Genomic DNA, 21624 nt, shown 5'->3' with positions numbered 1-21624 from the left:
ACTAAGAACTTTGCTCAGCCTCTGTGTGATGACTTACTCACCTCTCCACCTGGCAGTCAGCTGGTGTCCTGATCTTCTGTCTCCCGAGTCCTCTCCTCCTGTCAGGTCCGCCATGATCCCCTACCTGAGTGGAAGCCGGATGGGTGGCAGCAGGACCCTGAAACCGAGGCCGGGCACAGCCTCCGAGGGAGCTCATCAGTGCCTAGGTGGGCGGGGCGATGGGTGGATCCTCCCTCCGCTCAGTTCTCTCTATGCTCTCCTGTACTGTGCGCGCTGGGCTGCAGCAGAATGTGTGGCAGAGGACACAGGCATCAAAGAAAGCTCCCAGCCACTGCATGCTGCCGCATGTGACCCCCCGGTCCCCAGTGGGTGGGGCACAAGCAGGGGGCAGGGAATAAACATGCTCTCCCCTAGCGATCCCACTGTGTGTGTGACAAAGACAAGGCCAAGGAGAGGAAGAGGGGAGTACTGGTGCCCCCACCTCTGCGGCGCCTGGGTGCGGTGCACACCGTGCACCCGCCCAGGATCGTCCCTGCAGAGCGCAGGTGTCAAGAGTATGTAATGTACACAGTGTAGGGGTCAGGAGTATGTAATGTACAGAGTGCAGGTGTCAGGAGTATGTAATGTACAGAGTGCAGGTGTCAGGAATATGTAATGTACAGAGTGCAGGTGTCGGGAGTATGCAATGTACAGAGCGCAGCGGACAGAAGCATGTATTGTACAGAGTGCAGGTGTCACGAGTATGTAATGTACAGAGTGCAGGTGTCAGGAGTATGTAATGTACAAAGTGCAGGTATCACGAGTATGTAGTGTACAGAGTGTAGGTATCAGGAATATGCAATGTACAGAGTGCAGGTGTCACGAGTATGTAATGTACAAAGTGCAGGTGTCAGGAGTATGTACTGTACAGAATGTAGGTGTCAAAAGCATGTACTGTACAAAGTGTAGGTGTCAGGAGTATGCAATGTACAGAGTGCAGGTGTCAGGAGTATGTACTGTACAGAGTGTAGGGGTCAGGAGTATGTACTTTACAGTGTGTAGGTGTCAGTAGTATGTACTGTACAGAGTGCAGGTGTCAGGAGAATGCACTGTACAGAGTGCAGGTGTCAGGAGAATGCACTGTACAGAATGTAGGTGTCAGAAGCATGTACTGTACAAAGTGTAGGTGTCAGGAGTATGCAATGTACAGAGTGCAGGGGTCAGGAGTATGTACTGTACAGAGTGCAGGTGTCAGGAGTATGTACTGTACAGAAAGTAGGTGTCAGAAGCATGTACTGTACAAAGTGTAGGTGTCAGGAGTATGCAATGTACAGAGTGCAGGTGTCAGGAGTATGTACTGTACAGAGTGTAGGGGTCAGGAGTATGTACTGTACAGTGTGTAGGTGTCAGTAGTATGTACTGTACAGAGTGCAGGTGTCAGGAGAATGCACTGTACAGAATGTAGGTGTCAGAAGCATGTACTGTAGGTGTCACTAGTATGTAATGTACAGAGTGCAGGTGTCACGAGTATGTAATGTACAAAGTGCAGGTATCACGAGTATGTAGTGTACAGAGTGTAGGTGTCAGGAATATGCAATGTACAGAGTGCAGGTGTCAGGAGAATGCACTGTACAGAATGTAGGTGTCAAAAGCATGTACTGTACAAAGTGTAGGTGTCAGGAGTATGCAATGTAAAGAGTGCAGGTGTCAGAAATATGTACTGTACAGAGTGCAGGGGTCCAGTGTAAGTAACGTACAAAGTGCAGGAGGATATTTTAGGCTCAACAAAAGAAAACTATTGCACTTTGGCACTTCCCAAGCACAGGTAAGTTTATCTCAGCAGGGTATACAACACCGAGCTTCCATCCTCTCTAATGTTTTTCACACAAGTAAGGCCTAATCATAACCAGGTCCCTTAAAGTGACACTAACGCTGAGTAAAAAGAAATTCTATTTAGGTGTGTATTCTCATCTCAAAAAAAGTCCCTATATTGTATCCCTTAGCCCCTTATATTTTGGAGTCTCCTCCAAAACTCTGAATTTATTTTGCTGCTGTAATCTAACCTCCTATTATCCCCGCCCTTCTTGCATGTCACAGACCTCTCCTATTCTGGGAGTGTCTAATCACTCTCTATGCTGGCCCAGCTCCTCTGCCTCTCCCATGACCTCCTTACATAACATTTTTTTTGTGGCAGTGGGGAGAGGAATGAAGAGGGATACTATAGGGTGCCACTTGAGTGACAGAGCTGAGTCTGCTGTGACTGCTGACATCATATCTAAGATGGCAGTGCCCAGCAGCAGTCTCAGGGCTTTCAAATATATATACAAAGTAGGCTTTTACAGGTAAATAACATGCCTAAACTATGTGAAATCTTAGGTTGGCCATACACAAAAAGATATTGTAGATTTTGCAGTTTCTATTTATTATATTTGATTCCTTCGATTCTTCCATTCAAAATTTCTCAAGCTGGATAGTGTTGGCAGGGTCACCTATGGTTCAAATTTTAGCAGATTTACATGAAATGGGGCAAAATGTAAGCGTTGTGTGGTACTGCCAGCTTTATGGGACGATTGTTGTTGAAATTTATGGCCTGTGACAGGATCTATTGAAGAGCAAATATATGAACGGAAGCCTGAAGCAGGGATGGAGAGAGATAACCAAGTGCTTTGATTACCTCCTAATTGGCAGTAAGATTTGATCATGTCAGATGAAGCACAGCTTGCCCGAGGGTCCGATCATTCACCCATGGCCACCTTTTCTTCCTTGCAACCTAAACACTATCCACATCCTCCATCAGTGTCTGTCAAGCTAATGAATACTTCTAGAGATGACTCCCCCAAGATGCTCATACATGGTATGGTGGCCATACTATGATCAAATCTATGAATTATCGAAAAGACACATACTGAGGCGTTGTTTGATTTTGAGCAAAACTAATTCATTTCATGGAAAATATTCGGACTGGACAGAAAGTCTGATTGCAGGAAAGTCAATAAAAGAATATAATCTTTTCAATCTCTCAATTGTATTTTTTTTCCTGGACGGGAAATCATCATAACAATATGATGGTATGAAATATCATTCCATGTATGGCCACCAAAAGAGCATATTCACACCAGCCCATGTGCCAAGACACATAAGGGCCACTGTACGTTGTGTAGGCGCAGCGCGATGTGTTAATACCATGCATTGCAATGTTTTCTTTTTGTTTTTACTTTATTAAAGCATAATAAACGACAGTTTATTCATCTCTATGATCCACAAAGCATTCCAAGATAACTGCAAACCTGTGAGATTGTTAGAAGGTGAAGAACCCCTCAATAGATTAGCGCCCCTAACAGATAAGCCCTCTTAATAGAAGAGGTCCCCAAAGTAGAGAAGCCTCCATTATAGAAGACCCCCCAAACAGAGAACCCCTTTTAGTAGAGGAGACCCCTAATGGAAGAGTCCACCTAGTGGAGGAGCCCACCAGTCCCTAGTAAAGAAACCCCTTAGCAGATAATCCCCTAGTAGATCAGTCCTCCTAGTAGAGGAGATGCCCTAAAAAAGAGCCCCCAAATAGAGGCGACCCCCAAGAGAACCCCCCCCCCCCCCGACATTTCTTGGTAGAAAAGCTATCCTAATAGAAAATCCTCTCTAATAGAGGAACCTCCCCTAGTAGAAGAGCACCCTAGTAGAGGAGCCACCTCATAGAAGAGTTGGAGAGTCCATGGTAGAAGAGCCCCCCTAAAAGAGGAGCCACTCCCCTCAGTAGAGGATCCCTTAGTAGAGGACCCCTAGTTGAGGAGCCTTCCTAGAAAAGGAGCCTCCCTAAGACCCCTTTCACACTGGAGCGGTTTTCAGGCGGTATTGCGCTAAAAATACCGCCTGAAAACCGCCCCTAAACAGCCTCCACTGTTTGTTCAGTGTGAAAGCCCGAGGGCTTTCACACTGAAGCGGTGCGCAGGCAGGGCGGTGAAAAAAGTCCTGCAAACCGCTTTTTTGGAGCGGGGAAGGAGCGGTGTATTCACCGCTCCTTCCCCGCTCCTGCCCATTGAAATCAATGGGACAGCGAGGCTATACCGCGGCAATACCGCGGCTATAGCCGCGCTGTACGAGGGATTTTAACCCTTTTTTGGCCGCCAGCGGGGGGTAAAACCGCACCGCTAGCGGCCGAATACCGCTTCAAGAACGACGGTACAGCAGCGCTAAAAATAGCGCTGTTGTACCGCCGATGCCCCCACCGCCCCAGTGTGAAAGGGGCCTAAGGCTCGATTCACACCTATGCATGTTGCTTTTGAGCGTTTTTGGAGGTTTTTTTTTCATGCTTGCCACGTTTTTGAGCAGCGTTTTTGCCGCGATTTGCGTTTTGCGTTTTTTTTTTTTTTACAGTTTTTTTTTACAGTCTAAAAAAAAAATGTAACAAAAAATTTAAAAAAAAAAACAAAAAACGGCAAAAACGCATCAAAAACGCTGCAAAAACGGTGCACTTGCGTTTTTGATGCTTGTCCATTGAATTCTATTACATGCAAAACGCTGCATTTTGCATGAAAAAAAGTCCCTGACCCTTTCCAAAAATGCAGAGAAACAAAAAGGCATTGATGTGAACATGTTCCATAGGAACCCATGTTAAAAAATTCCCGTGCATTTCTGCAAAATGCATAAAAAAACACGCTAGTGTGAATGGAGCCTAATAGAAGAGCTCCCCTAAAAGAGGAGCCTCTGGTAGAAGAGTCCTCAAAGAAGAGGAGTCCCCCCCCATAGAGGACCGCCTAGCTGAGGAGCCCATGGTAAAGGAGCCTCCCTAGTAGATGAGCTTCCCTAGTAGAAGAGCCTAAAAAGAGAAGCCCATGGTATACGAGCCTTCCTAGTAGTAGAGCCCTGCCTAAAAGAGGAAAAGAGGAGCCCCCCCCCCAGTACAGGATCCCCTGGAAGAAGAGCCCCCCCAGTACAGGATCCCCTAGCAGAGGACCCCTAGTTGGGGAGTCCCCAGTAGAATAGTCCCCTTGGTAGAGGAGCCTTCCTAGTAGATGAGCCTAGCTAACAGAAGAGCCCCCCTAAAAGAGGAGCCCCTGGTAGAGGAGTCTTCCTAATAGAAAAGCCCTGCCTAAAGGAGGAGCCCCTGTTAGAAGACCCCCCCCCCAGTAGAGGAGCCCCTGGTAGAAGAGCCCCTCCCAGTAGAGGATCCCCTAGTAGAGGAGCCCCCCCCCAGTAGAGGAGCCATCCCCCCCAGTAGAGGATCCCCTAGGCTAGTAGAGGAGCCCCTGGTAGGAGAGCCCCCATCCAGTAGAGGAGCCCCTGGTAGAAGAGCCCCCCCCCCCAGGAGAGGATCCCCTAGGCTAGTAGAGGAGCCCCTGGTAGGAGAGCCCCCATCCAGTAGAGGAGCCCTTGGTAGAAGAGCCATCCCCCCCAGTAGAGGATCCCCTAGGCTAGTAGAGGAGTCCCTGGTAGGAGAGCCCCCATCCAGTAGAGGAGCCCCTGGTAGAAGAGCCCCCCCCCAGGAGAGGATCCCCTAGGCTAGTAGAGGAGCCCCTGGTAGGAGAGCCCCCATCCAGTAGAGGAGCCCCTGGTAGAAGAGCCATCCCCCCCAGTAGAGGATCCCCTAGGCTAGTAGAGGATCCCCAAGTAGAAGAGCCCCCCCCCCCCCCCAGTAGAGGATCCCCAAGTAGAAGAGCCCCCCCCCAGTAGAGGCCCCTTAGTTGGGGAATCCCAGGTAGGATAGTCCCCTTGGTAGAGGAGCCTTCCTAGTAGATGAGCCTACCTAATAGAAGAGCCCCCCTAAAAAAGGAGCACTCGATAGAAGAGTCCCGTAGTAGAGGAACCCTCCCTATTAGAAGAGCCCCCTGTAGTAGAAGAGGCACCCTGGTATAGGACCCCCCCCCCCCCTCGTAAGAGACGAGCCCGCCTGATAGAAGAGCCCCCCAGTATCAGAGTATCGGGGTGTGTGACGGATGACCCCATAGAAATCATCAGCTCCCAGCAGCCCGGAGTTGCCAGGACAACCAGGGCTCTCCCGGCTTTCATGTGGCCATGTGACAGCGGAGTTGACGTCAAGCAGAGGCAGAGCCAGTGGATGAAGTCAGCCCCGAGCAGAGTGCTGCATGCTGGAGCGGGATCGGTCTGCCTTCTCCTCTCCGTCCTCCGGAACATGGACTACTAATCTCCACCGAACACCCGTCCGAGCAGGTAAGCGACCCTCCCTTCCCCCCTCTCCCCGGTGACATTACAGCACAGAGCCCGGCTCTATATACACCCGGCCGGTATACTGTGCACACACCGGACCGCTCTGCAACACTCTCCCTCTTCTATTCATTGCTTCAATAAGAAAATAAGGCCAGCAACCAATCAGAAGACAGCTCCCAGTGTTCCTGCATTGCTAAGCAGATGAAAGCTGCAATCTGATTGGTTCCTGCACTTTGTACTGCACCACTTCTCCTGCATGCATTGCTGACAGTTCTATGTAATGGATTCCAGCCTGGAGATCCATAAGATGCAGAGAAGAGCGATAAATGTAGAGCAGCGGGGGATGTCTTCAGATGCAGATTTCAAGTGAGAAAAAAAAAAAAAAGAGAGAAGTAAAGTGAAAGTAGTTGAAGTGTAGATGTGGGTGGAATGTGAGAGATCTGTGATGCAATCTGCTGGTGGTTCTCATCCTCTGGGCTGCGCGCCTCATCCGCTGCACATCAGCTGTTGCGCACCAAGCGTAGCACTTAAAGTGCATGTCCAGTGTTTGGTTATTGTAGGGCAGTGAAGGGATAAAGTTTGTAGATAGTGTCCTCTGTTTATAAATATTATTCTGTGTTTGTAGATAGTGTTCTCTATGTAGGATCCCTCTGTATGCCCAGGGAGGAATGCTCACATTTAGGTTGACACCGGGGGAGTGTCCGCCACTAGCCCTCCATTGTCTATGGAATGATTGCACAGCATTCCACACGTCTTTCTTTTCCCCATGGAGAGGAAAAAAATGTCCTACTGTGTATGGTGGAGACATCAGGGCTCTGTGCATGGAAAGGCAATGGAACGGCTTGTATGGATGAAGCTGCTAATGAATAGCCTGATGTATAGAGTGCCAGAGAGCGGTAAAAGGGGAGACTTTGTTGGCGCTTTATTAATATTATTATTATTATAATACGCTATTTAAATTAAGCCAACAGTTTGAACAGTTCTTTGCAAAGTACAGCGAGACCAAAGAGATATTGTAATTAGTTATGTAGGTTGTAAAAAGATAAAATCCATCTAGCTCAACCAATTAAATTCAGTACAAGAGGGTTTGGTCGTATGAGCTTACAATCTAAAAAGAGAGGAGCAGGTGATGTGCTTATGTGTTATTATAATAGGAGATGTGTATAGAGCCAACAGTTTGCTCAATGCTTTACAAAGTAAAGGGAGATTGTACAGATACAATACATAGGTTGAAAAAAAGATACAAGTTCAACCAATTACATTTAATACAAGAGGGGTTGGAAGGTCTTGCTCATGCGAGCTTACAATCTAAATCGAGGGGCAAGTGATACCTGAGCTTTTTAATTTTTTTTATTATAATTAATATCCTTGTTATTATAGGAGAGGTGTATAGAGCCAACAGTTTGCTCAGTGCTTTACAAAGTAAAGGGAGGTTGTACAGTTACAATACATAGGTTGAAAGAAGATACAAGTCCATCTAGCTCAACCTATTAAATTCAATACAAAAGGGTTTGGAGGGTTTTGCTCATATGAGCTTACAATCTAAAAGAGAGGGCCAGGTGATACATGTGCTTTTGTTATTTTTATTACTATTATAGGAGATGTGCTTAGAGCCAACAGTTTGCTTTGGTGCCTTGCAAAGGGAAATTGTACAGTTAGAATACAGAGTTACATACGTTGAAAAAAGATACAAGTCCATCTAGTTCAACCAATTACATTCAATACAAGAGGGTATGGAGGGTCTTGCTCATATGAGCTTACAATCGAAAAGGGATGGGCAAGTGATTCAGGCGTATTGTTATTATTATTATCATTCTTATTATAATTATTATAGGAGATGTGTATAGAGCCAACAGTTTGCTCAGTGCTTTACAAGGTAAAGGGAGACAGTACAGATACAATACATAGCTACATAGGTTGAAAATAAGATACAAGTCCATCTAGTTCAACCAATTACACTCAATACAAGAGGGATTTGTAGGTCTTGCTTGTATGAGCTTTGTTATTTTTATTATTCTTAGTATCATTGTTATTATAATTATTATAGGAGATGTCTATAGAGTCAACAGTTTGCATAGTGCTTTACAAACTAAAGGGAGACCATACAGTTACAATGCATAGTTACATAGTTTGGAAAAAGATACAAATCCATCTAGTTCAACCAATTCAATTCACTACAAGAGGGTTTGGAGGGTCTCACTCGTATGAGCTTACAATCTAAAACAGAGGGTCAATTGATACAGGTGGTTTATTATTATTATTATTATTATTATTATTATTACAAATCAGGATTTAAATAGAGCCAGCAGTTTGCACAGTGCTTAGTAATGGGAGACCATACAGATACAATACATAGTTAGGATGAAGAAAAGATACAGGTCAATCTAGTTCAACCTGATAAATTCAATGCAAGATGGCTTGGAGGGTCTCGTTCATATGAGCTACAATCTAAAAGGAAGGGGCAAGTGATACAGGTGCTTTATTATTATTAATGTTGTTATTACTATTATGATTGGTATTATTACAATACAGGATTTAAATAGAGGCAGCAGTTTGCACAATGCTTTGCAAAGTAAAGGGAGACAGTGCTGATATAACACATTCTGTAGTTACATAGTTAGGTTGAAAGAAGATACAAGTCCAATCAGTTTAACCAATTAACTTCAATACAAGAGGATTAGAAGGGCTCTGTTCCTAAGAGCTCGCAATCTGAAAGGGAGGGGCAAGTGATACAAAAGGTAATAGTTGTAGGGGGGGGGGGGGGGAATGGAGACAGTAAAAGTTTATTATTTAGGTGGAGCAGGGAAAGGCTTTCCTGAAGAGATGAGTGTTCAGGGATCTCTTTGTTATATAATATACTGTGTGTGTCCAGGGAGCACCCTGTTATGTAATATAAGATAGCGCCAGTGGGCATAAAATGCATCCGTCTGCCAGGCTGTGCCAACCTTTGTGTACAGGATACTTAAAATCCAATGACTTTTTCTGCAGTCCACTACTGACTATAGGAAATGCCAAAAAATAGAAATAATGATATAGGGACATTTAGCAGTTAAACTAAAGATTATCGTAATGATAATATTATTTAGAGGATCCCAGGAATATATATATGTTGAGCCTTGGACTGCAAAATATGATTGCCAAACTCGTTGTGATGTGTGTGTGTGTATATATATAAAATATCTGTGTGTTTGTTATATCTATAGAGATTGTATATCTCTAATATAATAAATGGTATATAATATGTTAAAACATTTTTTTTATTTACTATTTATTTTTTCACATAAAATTGTAAAATTCTAATTGTACTCTTACTGCTACACATTTCATTTTCTATTTTATCCAATCAATCTGCAAAAATCAATAACTTCCTTTTCCAATTGATTTTAGACTCCATTTCGATCAGTTTCAATTGTATATTAACTATCGCTCAAAATCCACTTCCTTGTATGTGGCATATCGATCAAACGGGTTGTCGACTATAGCTCAATTATTCCAATCAGATTGGAAAAGAAATCAGTCCTTTATCGAAGCGTGTATGGCCACCATTAGAGGAAACATTATGGTGACTTGTAAATCAACAACACACAGGCTATTGTTCCTTATGTGACTGCACACACATCCAGATCCGATCATTACATGTGCCAATCTAGAATTGGATTGAGACTTTAGATTCTTGGTCACACCCTGTTTATTGAGCTGCGTTGATCTACATAGGGGAAATGCAGGCTAAATAAAAGGTGTGATTGGGTCCCATTGAAAATAATGGCGATCCACTTGCCATGCGTTGTTGCACATATAGTTACACAGGTGTGAACAGGGACTATATTTGAGTATAATAAACAATAGAGTTGTACTGAAAACCAGAGATCGTTCCAGGGATAGAAGTCTCCAAGTATCCCCGGAAGTCAAAGCCTTATACAAACTCCCAGAGCAGCGGATGAATAGCGCCACTACCGAAGATCAATGACCTGCGTTTCCATAGAACACCCTCATAGTACATGTAAGTAAACAATCAGAATGTTTATCTTTGCATTGCAGCGACATGATGGAAGCAGGCAGATCTTGGACATAGGAAATGTAAAATTAGAATACATCCGTAGGAAAGGAATCTGGGTGAAAACGTTAAACGTTCCTTGTGCTCATTCATTCTACGGAGTTTAGATTGCTTACTACTACTGTCAGGGACTTCTGCTTTTGAAGGGACCTTTCACCTGAAAGTCTGTTTAGCTATCAGCAAGCTCATCCATTTTCCTTCGGTCATGTAAACACAATTGATCTTAATAATTAAGTTACATTTCTTGTATGCCTCCAGCGAGATTGTCCATTGAGAACCCTGTGCATGACATGTCAGATTTGTATCTATGTGTCTGCAGGGAATATTGACTATACATCAGTGGAGCTGATCTGTGATTGGTTGGGATTGGGTGATAATCATCTTGTCTTCTAGTTGGTTACGGTTCAGGGTAGCAGTCCTGTTCCCAGATTTTTGTTTTATTTAGTTTTTCCCTCCCTGATAAATGATGCTCACTGCACTCTCCCTCTTCTTTCCTCTTCCTCTCTTTTTGAGTTTCAGTTTATTTATTTAGAATCTGCCTTTAGGCTAGACCACTTCCTGTTAGTAGACGCACGGGGGTGTTATTAATCTTTAATGGCAAGTCTACGCGTTTAAAATTGCAGCCCATTTTTGGGTGCAGGAAGCCGCATGGTGCTGCAGTACCATGTTGTTCTTTTTTCCCCATTTTTCCTACAGGTACAGCAGCCCATTCAAATGGTGAAGTCCCCACCCAGGGACGCAACACGTAAGGGCGGGGTTTTAAGGAAGAGACGTAATCACATCTGTCAGCTCGACTGTGGCGAGCTAGCGGAGGTTCTCTTACTACCCTGTTTCCCCGAAAATAAGACCTAGCGTGATTGTCGGTGATGGCTGTAATATAAGCCCTACCCCCCAAATAAGCCCTAGTTAAAGTCCTTGTAGGTCTTATTTTAGGGTAGGGCTTATTTTCGGGGAAACAGGGTAGGGCTTATTTGGGGGGTAGGGCTTATATTGCAGCCATCACTGACAATCACGCTAGGTCTTATTTTTGGGGAAACAGGGTAGTGGCAGCTAGAGGCTATTCCAGATCTCTAGGGAAATATTTACATCTGATGTTCTATACTGATGGGGGTTTTTCTATCTAGGCGAGTAGATTTGGTGGCTTGACTATTTTTCATAAAATGTTTTTAAACGGAGAGCATTGGATGTGGCTTTGATTTTTTGAGAGGCAGTTAGGGAGTTTATATTGAGAAACCCACTAGACTCAAAGTAGATTTCGGAGCAAGACCTCGGCTTCCATTGAATGTGGAGACATGGAGTAACTTTCTGTTTACACGGCCGCACAAAACACAGACGTGTGAACCTAGACTTATGCCTGGTACACACGGGTTGAATGTCGGGCATTCTCCTATATTGAGTGGACAGCCATGGCCCACCCATGGTCCAAATGCTGTAGATATAATTGGGCCAGCTGTGCCATGTCACCCCCCCCCCCAACCACTTACCTACCCTCCATCTACCTTATCATTGGGGAGCTACTTGGAATTGGTAATTCTACCTACCAAGGGTCTCCTTTTACAGCCTCCGTTAATGCAGCCTTATGCCCCTTACACACGGTCGGACATTGATCGGACATTCCGACAACAAAATCCTAGGATTTTTTCCGACGGATGTTGGCTCAAACTTGTCTTGCATACACACGGTCACACAAAGTTGGCAGAAAATCCGATCGTTCTGAATGCGGTGACGTAAAACACGTACGTCAGGACTATAAACTGGGCAGTAGCCAATAGCTTTCATCTCTTTATTTATTCTGAGCATCTGTGGCACTTTGTGCGTCGGATTTGTGTACACACGATCGGAATTTCCGACAACGGATTTTGTTGACGGAAAAATTTTATAGCCTGCTCTCAAACTTTGTGTGTTGGAAAAACTGATGGAAAATGTGTGATGGAGCCTACACACGGTAGGAATTTCCGACAACAATGTCCTATCACACATTTTCCATCGGAAAATCCGACCGTGTGTACGGGGCATTACAGAAAGCTTCAGTGATTTTTTTTTTTTTTCTTATTACAGACAATATGCTGGTCTTTAGATGGAGCAAAGCTATTGTATGATTCAGCCAAGGAGAGTTCCCTTCAGGTTCATTCACACCAGGGTGATCTGAGTTTATCAATACAAGCTGAATGCAAAGAGAAAAGAATTGCTGTCTGTGTGCCTCGTTCACATCACAGTAGTGCATTGAGGAAAAATGTTGACATGCTGGAACGCACCAGAAAAGCCTTACAATGCACTTGTAGAGCAACATACACTTGTGAGTTGAACGTAAAGCCTCCTTCACACAGGTGTACTTTAAAGTGGCCCGAAAGCCTGGCCTGGGTTCACATAATGCTGTGGCCGTGGCTTGCAGCAGGGGGTCTGGTGCATCCTGTTCTCTGTTTTCAGGGGGCCAATCCCGTCCCAACTTTTGCCTGAATTCGGACCTGAAACTGAACCAAAGACGCACAGGACCCTTTTCCTGTGCGGACCGCGGCCACCCCGGAGCTGTGTGAACTGGCTCCATTGAGAGCCAGCCTCAGTCTCCTGTTATGCAATATGGATGTGGGGAAATCCCCATCCAATTCACAATAGTGCGAACTTAGCCTAAAGAAGAACTGCAGTCTGCTCACATGATTTTTAATAAAAACATATTTGCCATTCCGAAGCTTCCCTCCAACCACTTTGCATATTATTTTATAATAAATATAATATATACTTTGATTCTGTACTTGCCAAAGATGCTGCAGAAATCTCTCTCCACTGAGTCTGGCGCCATCCATTTTAACTGTGGGCAGCTGAAGCTGCTGCCTGTTCACTTCCTGGATTTACACAGACACACCTCCCAGCTCTGCAGCTTTCATTGGCCCTCTTATGACTCATCCCCCCTCCCTTCCTGGCAAACTCTCACGAGAGTGAGAGAGAGAGCTGTGCATGATGTCATAAGCCTAGGCTAATGACCAGACAAGAGACAGGAAGTGGGCTGTATAAGGTATTTACTGGCAGAAAAAAATGTTTTACTATCCAAAGTTAAAACAACAAGGGCAGAAGATTTAATAGATGGAAAGATGAAAAAATGACTGAAGGTCCACTTTAAGGTTTTTTTCACCTTTTAATGCATTCCATGCATTAAAGCGGGGTTCCCATTAAAAAAAAAAAAAAAAAAAAAAAAAAGTCAGCAGCTACAAATACTGCAGCTGCTGACTTTTTAAATCAGACACTTACCTGTCCCAGGGTCCAGCGATGCGGGGAATCGAAGCCCCGCTCGCCCCCACCAGCATTTTAACTGTCGGCGCCCTGCTTTGACTTCATAGCCAGGCACCCACTGCGCATGCTCGAGCCGCACGCCGTTACTGGCCCCGCAATCATATGGGACCGGTCACGTGTCCCAGATGATTGACAAGAGGGAGGGGGGAGAGGCGATCTCCCTTCCTGCGCTGAGGGAAGTGACGTCAGGAGCCCAGGCACCGAAGGAGGCAAACTAGGAGGGACCCCCTAGCAACAGCCTTTTAGAGGTGAGTAAAAAAAAAATTTTCTCCAAATTTTTTTTTTTTTTGAATTATTTTTTTTTTTTTTGGGGTGGAACTCCACTTTAAGGTGAAAAACCTTCTGTGCTGCAGCTCCCCCCATTTTTCTTACGTGAGCCCAATCCGATCCAGTGATATGCATGAGCACAGCAGCTCCCGCTGCTGTCTCTCTTCTCATTGGACAGATTGATAGCAGCGGGAGCCATGCTTTCCCTCAGCTGTCAATCAAATCCGAGTCCCGCTGTCTGTGTCAATGAACGCAGCATTGGGGCTCGGGAGCGCGCCTGCACGAGTGCCCCTTGTGAAAAGCGGCTTTTCGTGGGGGCACTTGAGGAAGAACAGGGGCCTGGAGCGCCTGTGGGGGACCCCAGAAGAAGAGGATCAGGGCTTCCCTGTGCAAAAGCATTGCACAGCGCAGGTAAGTATAGATATGTTTTGTTTTATTACAAAACAAAAAAGCTTTAGAACCACTTTAACATGGTTATAAACCCGTATATATACTTAATGAAGTGACTATCCTCCGGTGATACACAGATGTAAAACAGATCCACCTACGTAAGTTGTACCTGTTTATCTGCAGTCTTCTCTGCTCTATATCTGTTCAAAGTCCAGAATTTATAAAGCTTGTCAGTAGTCAGGAAAAAAGGGTGTGGAGATCTAAAGTTACACTCTGCAGAGGAGAGCTCTGAGAGCTGATTGGAGGAAAGGAGCACACCCCCCTTCACACAGGAACAGAGCTGAGGCTGTCAGTCAGCTGGAGCTCCTTCCCCTGTCACCATCTTGGTGTCAGGAAAACTCATCAGAAGTGATTCATGCTAATAGCAGAGGAACTAAGCAGCGGACAGAAATGACAATTAGTGCACTTAACAGAGACAAGTACACACTATAGAGGGATATGCTTTGTTCATATTTCATGCCTGAGGTTTACAACCACTTTAAGTGTACATCCTTGTTTGCCCTCACCAGTGTTAATTTTGACAGCAAATTTCGATCTAGTTTTAGTCTTAGGACGAAAATGGCATTTTAGTTTTAGTCCCATTTTAGTCTTCTGCAGTTGTTTTAGTCGTATTTAGTCGACTAAATCTCCAGTATAGTTTAGTTGACTAAAACTAATTTTAGTCGTCTAAAATCTAATGGGTGTAATTCAATTGTAATGCATTAGTTAATAATTCTCTACAATTTTTTCTACTGCTGGAGTGAAAAATCTAATATGTTATTTATTATTATATTCAGGTATGAACATGCACTACAGACCAGTGTTCATTTTAAAGTCAAATTTCAATTTAGTTTTAGTCTTAATCTTTTGACTAAAATGCCATTTTAGTCGTAGTTTAGTAATTTCAGTTGTTTTAGTCATATTTTAGACGACTAAAATAATCATTTAGTAGACTAAAATGTTTTAGTCGACGAAATTAACCACTTCAATACCAAGGGCGTCATATGACGTCCTGGGCTTTGAGCAGGTATATCTGAATGATGCCTGTAGTTACAGACATCATTCAGATATTGCAGGTTTCAGCCGGCGAATCTCTACACCATAGGAATGATCATAGCGGCCGTTCTGCCGCTTGATCGTTCCTATGGGAGGCGAGAGGGGACTCCCCCCCCCACCCTCCTGCCGCCCTCCGGTGCTTGCTCCGACTCACCGTTATGATCAATGAGGCGGAGAGTGGATCCGCCGGCACCGGATGTAGGTCATAGAGATTTCCGGCGGACCAGATGGTCCCCGGAGTCTCTATGATCGTCGGAGTCCGGGCGTGATGTTATGATGTCATGCCCGGCCTCTCCATTCAAAAAAACGGCGCCGCTTCGGCTGGGAAGCGGCGATCGTTTTATTTATTTTTTTTATTTCAGGCTTCCCAGCCTAGTGGTGAGATATGGGGTCTTATTGACCCCATATCTCACTATTAAGAGGACCTGTCATGTCATATTGCTATTACAAGGGATGTTTACATTCCTTGTAATAGGAATAAAAGTGATCAATTTTTTTTTTTTTCAAAAAAGTGTATAATTAACAATAAAAAAAAAAAAAAAAAAATTTTAAAGCGCCGCTGTCCCTGTGTGCTCGCACGCAGAAGCGAACGCATACGTAAGTCCCGCCCACATATGAAAACGGTGTTCAAACCATACATGTGAGGTATCGCCGCGAACGTTGGAGCGAGAGCAATAATTTTGGCCCTAGACCTCCTCTGTAACTCAAAACATGTAACCAGTAAAAAAATTTCAAGCGTCGCCTATGGGGATTTTTAAGTACTGAACATTGGCGCCATTCCACGAGCGTGTGCAATTTTGAAGCGTGACATGTTAGGTATCTATTTACTTGGCGTAACTTCATCTTTCACAAAATGCAAAAACATTGGGCTAACTTTACTGTTTTTAGTTTTTTTTAAGCACAAAACAGTTTTTTTCCCCAAAAAAACGCGTTCGAAAAATTCCTGCGCAAATACTGTGTGAGATAAAAAGTTGCAACAACCGCCATTGTATTCTCTAGGGTCTTTGCTAAAAAAACATATATAATGTTTGGGGGTTCTATGTAATTTTCTAGCAAAAAAATGATGATTTTTACATGTAGGAGCAAAGTGTCAGAATTGGCCCGGTATTGAAGCGGTTAACACTGGCCCTCACAGGGATGCACAAGGTATTCCTGTGGGGCAAATGGGGCCCTCACACAGGGGTACACTGTAGCACATCCATGTGTTGAAGACCATAAAGTTAAAAGAGAAATACTGCAATGCATTGTAAGACCAATTCTATCATGCAACCATACAGCAAGCCAGTGCGTGTTACACAAACCATTGCATGCGCCTGCTGGTGTAACATATCCCTCATAAGGGATGGAGGTAATCTGTTCTTAGAACTCTTACTTGTATTAATTGCATACATTTCTCCACATATTATTTCTCTGTCTTGGGTCTGAGAAATCAGTAAAATATTTGAAAAATGTATCTGCGCAATTTAGAAACTTCTACGGCCACAGCTGAAAATATGTTGGGGGGAAACTCTTTAATCGTCGCCGGGTTGCACCTTGCACGTAGCCTGTGACATTGTTCTTCTAGCTGATCTTGCAGTTTCCTGTTAAAGTAACGTTTGTCTTATTGTGGTGACACGTGACTAATTGTGAACGTTTGTCTTATTGTGGTGACACGTGACTAATTGTGAACGTCTTTTCCACCCACCCTCTATCAGCGCTGCTGTGAAAGTTTTACTCAACGTTTGTCTTCCATCGTTTGATCTATTTTGTTTATATGATCATTAATTCTGACTAATTGCACATTTTTAATACTTTTTTTGTCGCTGATGAAAAGGTCAGTCCGCTCTATGGCGATATTTTTTAATGATTGGAGGAATCTGATGAGCTTAACCAGCCTGTGGAGTCCTCTGGGACCAATCACACTTTTCATGCAGTGCGCTCCACGACAATGCATTATGAATGCAAATGCCATTCTTTCCTATGTGGATGGTTCACATATATGAGCTATAGTTTAGAAAAGGAAGCTATATGACAGCAGTCTCCAAGCTTTCTAAAGAAAGGGTCGGTTTATTATCCTTCAGACTTAAGAGGGGCCGGACTGTGGCCAGTGGGAGTAGAAAATGTCCTGGCATTGGTAATCGTGCCCCATCATTGGTGTCAGAGGGGGTAATCGTGCCCCATCATTGGTGTCAGAGGGGGTAATCATGCCCCATCATTGGTGTCAGAGGGGGTAATAGTGCCCCATTATTGGTGTCAGAGGGGGTAATAGTGCCCCATTATTGGTGTCAGTGGGAGGAATAGTGCCCCATTATTGGTGTCAGTGGGAGGAATGGTGCCCCATTATTGGTGTCAGTGGGAGGAATAGTTCCCCTCATTAATGGTGTCAGTGAGAGGAATAGTGCCCCATTATTGGTGTCAGTGGGAGGAATGGTGCCCCATTATTGGTGTCAGTGGGAGGAATAGTTCCCCTCATTAATGGTGTCAGTGGGAGGAATAGTGCCCCATTATTGGTGTCAGTGGGAGGAATAGTGCCCCATTGTTAATGTCAGTGGGATGAATAGTGCCCCATTGTTAGTGGGAGGATTAGTGCCCCATTATTGGTGTCAGTGGGAGGATTAGTGCCCCTCATTATTGGTGTCAGTGGGAGGAATAGTGCCCCATTGTTAATGTCAGTGGGAGGAATAGTGCCCCATTGTTAATGTCAGTGGGAGGAATAGTGCCCCATTGTTAATGTCAGTGGGAGGAATAGTTCCCCTCATTATTGCTGTCAGTGGGAGGAATAATGTTCCAAGGGCCGGATAAAGACAAGCAAAGGGCTGCAGTTTGAAGACCACTGCTATATGGGCTCAGTCACACCTACATGTGTCTATTACCACTCATGCTGCGATGCACATGGAACTGTGTTAATCCAGCCTTAAAGCTGACATTTTAATCTGGTTATATATGTACCTTATTTTAGACTTAGTAATGGCATTACTGGGCCTCAGTGCTTCTCTATGCAATGCAGGCAACTCATGGTTGGTGGAAGGGACCAAGCTGTACATGGCTTCCTGAAAACGTCACAGCACCTTGTCTCCGTAATCCTCTCAAGAACCCTCAGCCCTGATGGAAGCAGTGGGTTGGCTTTAGGATGAGTTGTGCAAATATCAAAACACCTTGTGGCGGAGGGCGGAGCAATACAAGAGGAGTGGACAGGTTGTGTCTGTATACAGAGAAATCCAGGTGATGCCAACATGTGATTCTGAGCCCTATAATTAAAAGAAATGCAATCCAATCACTCAATGCCCAGCTTTGGGCTTTAACCTTCACCCTTCCCCATCCATCTGGAGATCCCATTTTTTTTTTTTTTTTTTTTTATTTATTTTTATTTGCCTTGATCCTGTTTGGTGTAAATCTTCTTTGAAGTCTGGGTGACACCATAACCTGTCCTCACCATACTTGTGGATCTTCTTCTTCCTGGAGGACTCATAAGGGAACTTCAGTCCAAGATGTGCCTCAACATTATATTATAGATGGGTGCCTGGAAACAAGAAATCCAAGTAGAAGAATGGGAACCCCTCATTCTGATCACAGAAGGTGTTCAGACCCAGGAACTCGCTACCAGAGATCCCACCAAGAGATGGAAGGAACTGTCAGGTGGTTTAGATCTTTACAGCTACAAAAAAATGAAATATACATTTTTGGGTTGATTGACCCTTTAAATATCTCCCATTATTCTCATGTAATTTAGTAGACTGTTAATACATAGTTACATACATAGTAGGTGAGGTTGAAAAAAGACACAAGTCCATCAAGTCCAACCTATGTGTGTGATTATGTGTCAGTATTACATTGTATATCCCTGTATGTTGTGGTCATTCAGGTGATTATCTAATAGTTTTTTGAAACTATCGATGCTTCCCACTGAGACCACCGCCTGTGGAAGGGAATTCCACATCCTTGCCGCTCTTACAGTAAAGAACCCTCTACACAGTTTAAGGTTAAACCTCTTTTCTTCTTATTTTAATGGGTGGCCACGTGTCTTATTAAACTCCCTTCCGTGAAAAAGTTTTATCCCTATTGTGGGGTCACCAGTACAGTATTTGTAAATTGAAATCATATCCCCTCTCAAGCGTCTCTTCTCCAGAGAGAATAAGTTCAGTGCTCGCAACCTATCCTCATAACTAAGATCCTCCAGACCCTTTATTTAGCTTTGTTGCCCTTCTTTGTACTCGCTCCATTTCCAGTACATCCTTCCTGAGGACTGGTGCCCAGAACTGGACAGCATACTCTAGGTGCAGCCGGACCAGAGTCTTGTAGAGTGGGAGAATTATAGTTTTATCCCCTTTTTAATGCATGCCAATATTCTGTTTGCTTTGTTAGCAGCAGCTTGGCACTGCATGCCATTGATGAGCCTATCATCTACTAGGACCCCCAGGTCCTTTTCCATCCTAGATTCCCCCAGAGGTTCTTCCCCCAGTGTAGGGCTGGGGAAAAAATCGTTTTAAATCTTGAATCAAGTTAAGAGGTCAAATCGATTCAAAAGCAAATCGATTTTCTTTTTTTTTTTTTTATTTCTCCAGGACCAGCGCTGACACTGCGCCGGTCCTGAGGAGCTGCGGGCAGGAGTTTTTAGGCAAGGCTTCGGCCTAGTCCGCGAGGCCAGACGCCACGGACTAGGCCGAAGCCGCGGCCTCACCTAAAAACTCCTGCCCGCAGCTCCTCAGGACCGGCGCGGTGTCCAAAAAAAATAAAATAAAAAATCTCGATTCGAATTGTGAATCAAGTTTTTTTTTTTTTTTTTTTTTTTTTTTTTTTTTTTTTTTTTTTTTTTTGAGAAAATCGCCCAGCTCTCCCCCAGTGTATAGATTGCATTAATATTTTTGCCACCCAAATGCATTATTTTATATTTTTCTACATTGAACCTCATTTGCCATGTAGTCGCCCACCCCATTAATTTGTTCAGGTCATTTTGCAAGGTTTCCACATCCTGCGGAGAAGTTATTGCCCTGCTTAGCTTAGTATCGTCTGCAAATACAGAGATTGAACTGTTTATCCCATCCTCCAGTCCTCCAGGTCATTTATGAACAAATTAAAATGTATGTAAAGGAATAAGTAGTGTTAAAATATATATCAATCCATAATGTTCACCAGTAATTTTGTTTTAGAGAAGTACCACTTTTGAAACCAATGTTGTCATCACTGGGCATGTCTCTGCTGGCCTTTGCTGAATAGTGAGACCAAATTTGATATGAAGGGGGGGAGGGGATTGTCAGGCTTCTGTAAATGTCACAGCACCCTGCCCCAGTTCTTCTTGGGAGAGTTTTCCCATGTTGCATGAAAAAACACATTGCCAGCATCCCTTTAGACATCCATGCCCCTCCTTGCTGGCCACTGGGTGCTGCAGACACTAACTGTGCGCTCTGCTGATCAGATTCAGAATTCACCTTCTCCAATCGGGGAAAACCTTGTATTCACAAAAAAATAAATAAAAGTTCTTTGAATGGCAGCAGTGCTAAGCAACCCCCCCCCCCCCCCGGGCAAATTTGCAGGGGGGGAAAGCTCACGCTAAACCTGAGCAGGACCTGGAAGATGGCACCAATCACTGCAGTAGTGGTGACTATTGTGTGATTGTCGGCTTCCCTAGTGGCCCCTCAGGTATGAGATATGCATACTTCCATTGTGCCAAGCTGGACCAATATAACCGTTCCGTTTTATTCACACATCTTCTGATGAGATCCCATGGAATGCTGAGTTATCCAAATCTCACAAGGTGATGCTCAAACACATTCTCCAGGTTCTCGCCAGAAGGAATGTGATGTCACCCTTGTCTAGGAGCTGTGGGTGGAGTCTAGGAGAAAAAAAAAAACGTAGTTGGGCTAGTGCAAGGATTTTTGACACCCTAGGCCAGTGATGGCAAATCTTGGCACCCCAGATGTTTTGGAACTACATTTCCCATGATGCGCATGCACCCTGCAGTGTAGTAGAGCATCATGGGAAATGTAGTTCCAAAACATCTGGGGTGCCAAGGTTCACTATCACTGCCCTAGGCGAAACCTCATTTTGCCCCCACCCCGGCTGACTCCACCCCCTTTTCCCTGCCCATGTAAATCCCACCTTTTTAATAAAGCGCCCATCAAATGCAGCCTCACCAGCGCCCATCAAGTGCAGCCTCACCAGCGCCCATCAAGTGCAGCCTCACCAGCGCCCATCAAATGCAGCCTCACCAGCGCCCATCAAGTGCAGCCTCACCAGCGCCCATCAAGTGCAGCCTCACCAGCGCCCATCAAGTGCAGCCTCACCAGCGCCCATCAAGTGCAGCCTCACCAGCGCCCATCAAGTGCAGCCTCACCAGCGCCCATCAAGTGCAGCCTCACCAGCGCCCATCAAGTGCAGCCTCACCAGCGCCCATCAAGTGCAGCCTCACCCAGCGC

The 21624-nt window shown here is 44.6% G+C and overlaps 1 protein-coding gene across 1 annotated transcript in view; it reads left to right on the top strand.

Annotated features, from left to right (window-relative positions):
* The first annotated feature begins 6005 nt into the window (after positions 1–6005).
* The window catches only part of NCALD (neurocalcin delta), a 140354-nt gene continuing 124735 nt past the window's right edge, over positions 6006–21624 (top strand). The window contains exon 1 of the mRNA XM_073632059.1: positions 6006–6144. The gene's annotated coding sequence lies outside the window, so the exon portion shown is untranslated. The remainder of the gene's footprint in view (positions 6145–21624) is intronic.

This window comes from Aquarana catesbeiana, linkage group LG05 (assembly GCF_042186555.1).
Source record: "Aquarana catesbeiana isolate 2022-GZ linkage group LG05, ASM4218655v1, whole genome shotgun sequence".
NCBI lineage: Eukaryota > Metazoa > Chordata > Amphibia > Anura > Ranidae > Aquarana > Aquarana catesbeiana.
This window is presented reverse-complemented; position numbering and strand designations above follow the sequence as displayed.